This window comes from Furipterus horrens, unplaced genomic scaffold (genome assembly GCF_987537825.1).
Source record: "Furipterus horrens unplaced genomic scaffold, mFurHor1.1.pri manual_scaffold_13, whole genome shotgun sequence".
Classification (NCBI taxonomy): Eukaryota; Metazoa; Chordata; class Mammalia; order Chiroptera; family Furipteridae; genus Furipterus; species Furipterus horrens.
In genome coordinates this window covers 19,481,812-19,488,761 of record NW_028327183.1, presented here as the reverse complement: position 1 = coordinate 19,488,761, position 6,950 = coordinate 19,481,812, and the positions used below count along the sequence as shown (strand labels likewise).

General features: G+C 40.6%; 1 long non-coding RNA gene and 1 other non-coding gene across 2 annotated transcripts in view; both read left to right on the top strand.

Annotated features, from left to right (window-relative positions):
• Positions 1-270: 270 nt before the first annotated feature.
• Positions 271-6,950, top strand: part of LOC149994197 (uncharacterized) — a 42,116-nt gene continuing 35,436 nt past the window's right edge. The window contains exons 1-3 of the long non-coding RNA XR_016507859.1: positions 271-516; positions 3,464-3,578; positions 6,415-6,609. This is a non-coding gene — a long non-coding RNA (uncharacterized LOC149994197). The remainder of the gene's footprint in view (positions 517-3,463; positions 3,579-6,414; positions 6,610-6,950) is intronic.
• LOC149994199 (small nucleolar RNA SNORA42/SNORA80 family) lies at positions 4,857-4,991 on the top strand. Its single transcript, XR_016507934.1, has one exon. It is a non-coding gene; the product is annotated as a small nucleolar RNA SNORA42/SNORA80 family (small nucleolar RNA).

Here is a 6,950-nt window from a genome sequence, read left to right as displayed (position 1 = left end):
TCTTTCCCTTGGACCCTTCAGCTGCGAAGAGAGGGGGGGGGTCTGCTGCATGGGCAACAGCAGACCCTCCGTATTACCCTGCCCAGGCTCTGTAGCTTCAGCTTCACGGGAGAGGACACTCCAGCGTCATCGCAAGATGTCGATTCAACACGGGAGGAGACAGATACCGTGTCACTCCCGAGTCGGACTGCACAGCCATTCTCGGAGGTGCAGATAGACTCTTAAGAAGCTACACCATCGTCTCTCGAGACGAACGGCTGCCGACGACGAGACGCAATGAATGTGGCTTTTATTCTGGTTTACCAACTATATTCATGCTCTCTTCTTCAATTTGAGATATGAATATAGTGTAGAAACGGTTCGTCAGTCCTGCGGTGATCCTACGAAAAACATCATTCGAGAGCCTGCATCTGACTTTGAGGTTGGAGAATTCTGGGGCTATAATAGCCTTTTCCGTTTGGACTTATTTGCAAATGAAGGATACTTGAATTGACAAAATGATCCAGTCATTTTAAGGTAGGAAAGATTTGATGCTGCGGCTTTTGTCAGGAGGAAATAATGTCACCTACCAGAAGTTTATTTTAAAGTTTATACCTTTAACAAAGATGAATATTGAAATGCATACTAACCATAACCGTAGCATATGTTCTGAACCATTTCATTTCAGGAGTCCTGTGCAGTTAAGTAAGTCAGTCAGAAATGTGTTTGACATCTAGTTAGTAATTCCATAAAAAGGAAAGTACTTCTAATAAGTACAGTAAGTTCCAATTTACCTTTTGAACTTCTTGCAGCCTCACTATTTGAAAATCAAAGAATAGTGAAAATCACATACTTTTTTTTTCACTTGACATTGTTCATATTTGGGTGACTGACTGGTTTTACAAGGTTAATTTTACAAAATGATTTTCAGATCCTTCTAGATAATAAATTAAAAGTAAGGGAATAGACAAAAACTTACAAAACAAAGTGATAGAGTTGGTGTGTTATTTTCAGGAAAAGACAAGACAAACTCTCAAAGCACATAAACCCCATCGTTGGAATAAACTTTACACGTCAGAAGTTTCGGTCATCATTACAAGGTGTTTTAATTTGATGATAAAAAATGATGATAAAAACGAGGGCTTGAATATTTAAAAGGTCGATTCATCCCTAGCCTGTGTGGCTCAGTTGGTTGGTGTGTCATCCCGGTAATTAACCGAAGGGTTGCAGATTCGATTCACGGTCAGGGCACAGGCCTCGGTTGCAGGTTCGATCCCCGGTCCGGGTGTGTATGGGAGGCAACCAGTCGATGTTTCTCTCTCACATCAGTGTTTCTCTTTTCCTTCCTCTCTCTCTAAAAGCACTGAAAACATGTCCTCAGGTGAGGATTAAAAGAAAAGATTCAAATGTGTTTTGAACTGAGAGGTTTCAGAGTGTTTTAACAGTACAGAAAGTGTTCTTCAAAACAATTTTGAAAGCTTTTTTCCTTGGAGTGATTTGATAAACTCTTAAATGTCACCTATTCTGAGCTTTGTTCTTGAGCATGCTGGGTGAGCTGCTGTTGTATCAACCTTTACTATTCTGTGTTCTTCGGAAGTTCTCTGGGAGAGTAAAGAAGTGGAGAAGGAGATCATTGCATTTTTAATGTAGGAAAAAAGCATGTTTTTGTCAACTTTGGGGGATTAGTTTAGTTCCATTTTAAAACCTTTTAATTATTTTTGTATTTTAAAAACATAATTCAACAAAATAAACACTTTGTTGCCTTTTCACATCAATCTTACCAACCTACGAAAGAGCTGTTTTATACCCTTAGTTCTCTCTTTACTGGAGTATTAGTAATGTTGAATCTTTCTGGTGGGAATCTGTGAGTTTCTTTTTTAATGCAGTTTATCCTACCTCTAGTTTTTTATTCAGGCCATCCCTGATTATAACAACTTTTCTCATACTTAGTACAGAAACAGATTCCTGTTGTGGTGTTTAATTGTCCCTTATTTAGCAACATTTACTGAGTCTGTGCCTGGCATTGAGCTAATATTAAGAGAGAGGAAGATATGGTTTTTGTCCTCAGGAACCTCAAGATGAAATGGGCAGATAAAAACAATTTATTATTCTATAAGGTAGTGCGGTCATAGCAGTGTCAATAAATTGCTGCGGGATCATGAAGGGGAAGCTTTTAATGACCTTGTTACTCATAATATTTAATGACAGATTGTTCAAGATTCTGATGTAGTTTTATATGTACATATTAGAAAGGTACTTAAGGCTTTTCTGTAACTATATATAAAGATATATCTATTTTATTAAAAAAGAACGTTAAAGAATTTTATCTTGTGCTTGCTTTTGTCTTAATGGCACTCATATTAAAAATGTGCAAGGTTGACCATGGTTTGATTAGTCATTCAAAGATACTGCTCTTGAGAAAGTCTTACTGATGTCCTGTTAGTGTATGCTGTCTGGGCGGTGTGCACTCAGGATGGTGGTTGAGTAAATCCCTCCTGCCCTCTGAGGCAGGAGTGTCCTTACGAAAAGCAGATACCTGCCGCAGATAACTGCTAGAAGGTCAGTAGATCCTTACACTAGGAAGAAAAGTGGAATGGTAGCTAACATAAGGCTGGCAAGACTGGGACTAGGATTTAGAGACTTCCAAATTAGTCTTGCCTTTTATGACTCTTTAGAAACCTCTTTACGTTACTGTAATTTTTTTTCACTGTCAGTGGAGTCATGTTTGGCTGTGTAAGAGAGTAGTTCTTTTTGTTTGTTTATTGTTTGCTTTTGCTTTAATAAGTATTCATTTTTTAAAAAACTACTGATAACTCCTGTAACTTATCCATTCATAGACTTTAATATAGATACTTTTTTTCCTTAACTATAGCTGACATATACCATATTATGATATATGGAGAGTTTTGATTTTTAAGCTGCTGTCCGGAGGGGTTGGGATTATAGGTTATTGAAAACACGAGACTCTTGGAGGCTTTAAAGCAGTCCTGGGTGGCTGACCTTGTAATTGATCTTTTTCCTGAGGAGCAGGGAATGTGGGAATGTGAGATGCAAGAAGGAAGGGAAGGGAGCAGGGCCAAAAACACACCGCCTGTTTTGCTCGGGTCTGACCTAGTTAAGAAAAGGGAAAGGGAGCGTTAGCTTCCTCCCTCCTGCGTAGTTGGTCCTGTTCTTCCTGACTGGTGATCAACATTGAATTTCCGCCTGGTTATTGTAATAAATAGGCTTTAATAAGTTAACCATGATGGGTAATGTTAAGTCTTTAGAAAACTACAGTTTAAGTTTAGACGGCTGACTTAAAGATGACTTCAGAACCTAATTTTATTATGATTTATGAACTATATGTATAAATGGCGAATATGAGGAGCTCTGAGTTCATTTTTAACTTTGGCCTTACAATGCAAAATTTTAGAATTTGTATAGATTCAAGGCTTGGTTGATATATTTTACTGTTTTATTTTTCACGTGCAGCTATTCTTTTAAGGTTTCAGGTTCGTTCACCAACTTTCTTTCAAAGATGCTGGGACCGGCATTGGTGTATTACTCCACTGGAGGCTGCACAAACTCGCTATGTCCAACAAATCAGTAATCTTAAAGAGGTAAGCAGAAAATATGTATTTTGGTGGTTTAGTGTTTCCTTGTCTTCTTGGCCTGTTTAGCTTTGTGATTAGATTTTGGATATTTACTGCTGTTTGTAATTATGTAGAAAAATCCAGTTATCTTGTTCTTCATGCTTACCTTCCCTGAACCTTTATTTCTCTACTGTTCAGTAGTCCCCAGTCACATATGGCTGTGTAAACTTAACTAAAACAAAAAAAAAGTCAGTTCTTTAGTTCCACTGGCCACATTTTTAAAGGCGTGAACTGGGCATTGCAGGTACAAACACGTGCCTCGTTGCATGCCGTTGTGTGGCCGCGCTGCGGCAGTGTCTCCCTGTGCTTCTCTCGGGCGTCTGTGTCCTCCTCCCCGTGCTGCCCTGAGTTTAGGGGACTCAGCGTGGTAGGAAGCCTGACAGGTACCCATCTTCAATGCACACCGTTGGTGAATTGAACCCTGGGGAGCATCAGTTGATTAATTTTTGTTTTACAGCGTTGAACTCAATTATGTAGGAACGTTCCCTTCTGCCAATGGAAAGTGAGGTGGGGTGGAAGGTTGGAAGTGCCAGGGGCGGCTAATAGGTGACGGAGGAAGGTGTGAGTAAGTACGTGCTTTCGGGGATGTTCCCGTTAAATGTGCTGTTTAAAGCCCCTCTATTTATATAGAGTTTACTAACTGTATGTGTACGTGGGCCTGGTAGGAGAAGTATGAGAATAAATTGGGGAGTTTTGCATTGTCATAGATCCCCCGTTAGCAAAAGGCAGCAGGTTGTGAGGGAGATGGTCCAAGAAATGGTTTTACGAACATACAAATATATTGTATTATTTAAGTATTCTTTTTGCCCTGGCTGATGTGGCTCAGTGGATTGAGTACCAGCCTGCGAACCAAAGGGTCACCAGTTCGATTCCCAGTCAGGGCACATGCCTGGGTTGCAGGCCAGGTTCCCAGTTGGGGACACGCAAGAGGGAGCCTCACATTGATGTTTGTCTCCCTCTCGTTCTCCCTCCCTTCCCCTCTCTCTAAGAATAAATAAGTAAAATCTTAAGAAGAAAATAGTCAAGTAGATCAGTGCGACATTTTAGCAGGATTAATCTGGGCTGGCGCAGGAAGGGAGGAGCCTGTAACTGATCCATTTGCTTTGTTATGAGACGTTTGATATTTTCTTCGTGTGCTTCAAGAGCAGTTATCTGCTTTTAAGTTTCAGTAGCTTCACTCTTTATAGCCCAAAGCTCTTAGCAGCCCAGACTCTCTCCCCGCAGAATAAAGAAATGGGACACATTGCCTGGTAATGGATTCATGGGGGGCCCGCCTCTGTGGGCCTCTCAGTGCACCCAGGCCAGAGCACATCGCAGCCTCGAACCGCTGCCCAGCCTCCGTATCTGTGGGCCGTGAGGACCGAGGGGGGTTGTGCAGTGTGAGAAATGAAAAAAGTAAAGAATGAAGAAGAAACTGGATATAGTCATAGCCTAGGATGCTGCATAGAAAGATAGATGAATCTTATAAACATAATGTGAAACTAAGAAGCCGGATATAAGAGCACATCCATACCTTACTTTACGTTTATATAAATTTCAAAAACAGGCAAAAATAACCTATGGTATTGAACTCAGAGATTACCTTGGGGAGGAAGGTTAACGAGCAATTTGAAGAGGTGTGGGGGAGGTTCTGTGGTGCCAGTTCTTGGGGAGCACTCATTAGGCTGTGTACATTGGTCTCAGACACACACCCACACCCCACACCCCACAATGATGGCAGCTTTAGCTCCGAGAGAGGGAGACTGAAATAGATGCTAAAGCCTTTGATGCCCGTGGGTGAGCACCATAGTGGGTAGAGAGGATGGGAACATGGGAGTGAGGGCGCAGACAGGGCTTACAGCACAAAGGAAAGGAGTTTTTGCTCGTCGGTGAGAATAACGGCCTGGAAGGTACTGAGGAACAGGGGACTGGTGGCGCTCCTTTCTGTACTGGGGTTCATTTAACACGGACAACTCCTACATTTAAAGACCCAGGTATCAGGGCATTAGATACCACAGAGCGGGCTTCTGACCTTACTTACTTACTACTCAGAGTCACCTGAGCCCGTTTTTGGAAAAAAGGTCCTGGATCTCACTCCAGTATTTTCATTCCATACATCTGGTGTGGAGCCCAGGAATCTCTAATTTAAAAAACTCCTCCAACTGTTTGATATGCAGCCTGATTTGACAACTCCCTAAAAAGGAAGTGTTAAGAGTTTTGTGGTGGAAGGAGATTGTTTTCAGCCAGTTTTAACAGGAATGCCAGTGGGTACTGAGGCTGGGAAGAAAGATTGGTAATGGAACGAGTATCCTTAGAAGAGGAAGAAGTACGAGAAGGGGACATCATGAGGATGTGACTGTAGATGAAAAACATGCCAGTAAATATTTAGCCTGAGTCTTCTGAATAATCAAACTTTTCTCTTAAGTTGCTTCCTGTCGCATCTCTTTGAAACACTCATAGTTAGAACTCAATTATTTTATGTTATTGTTACAATGCCTACTTTTAAGAGTTTTCTTTGGGTAACATTTTAAATGTTGTGTTTCTTTAGAGTATATTTAAGTTGCTTTAATAAAGATCAATTTTAACCAATATTTTCATACTTACTATTTGCTAGGCATTGTAGGAGGCACTAGAGAAAAGTCAGGTGGTTTCCTTGGTTTAAAGCTTAGTTCAATATAGATGATAGAACACGCTGGAAAAGTCTCCAGGTCTTTTATACAGTTTGCTGTCCAAAGACTGGAGAAGATCCCTGTTTGCTTTGTCTGTTAAGCCTACTTAAGTTTGTGCAAGTATGTAGCATGCGTTTTCTGTTTTTCTCTTGCAGGCAAGAACCAGGGCTATGTGGGTGCCAGTAGCAGAATGTCGAGAAGAGCACATGTATGCTCCGCTGCTACCACTGCTTTATTAGACCTTGATCCCTTCATTTTAATACGTTTGTTGGACCTAAAGGACCGGAGCAGTATGGAAAACCTATGGGGCTTACAGCCTCGCCCACCTGCTTCACTGTTGCAGCCCACAGGTAAAATACCAACAGTGGTTTCCTTTTTGTGTGGCTCCCCAAAAGAACTCGTATTTTAATCCAAGTACATCATCTAATTGTTGGAATATAGTATGTTTCTGTAGCAAATTGATTTTTCGTTGTAAGTCATAAAATGACATTAATCAAATTCATTTTCTATTATTATTTTCTATTATCAAAGGTGTTTTGTGCAAAAATGTCGAAGTGCCTGAAAGGCTTTTTTTCGCATTTGTTCCAAAAGAGGTTTTTTAAAAATACGATTTGCCCTGTAAATTGTATATGTAATTGACAGTTTGATCCATGTGAAGTACAATTTACATCTTTGTGAATGCACTTGTTTT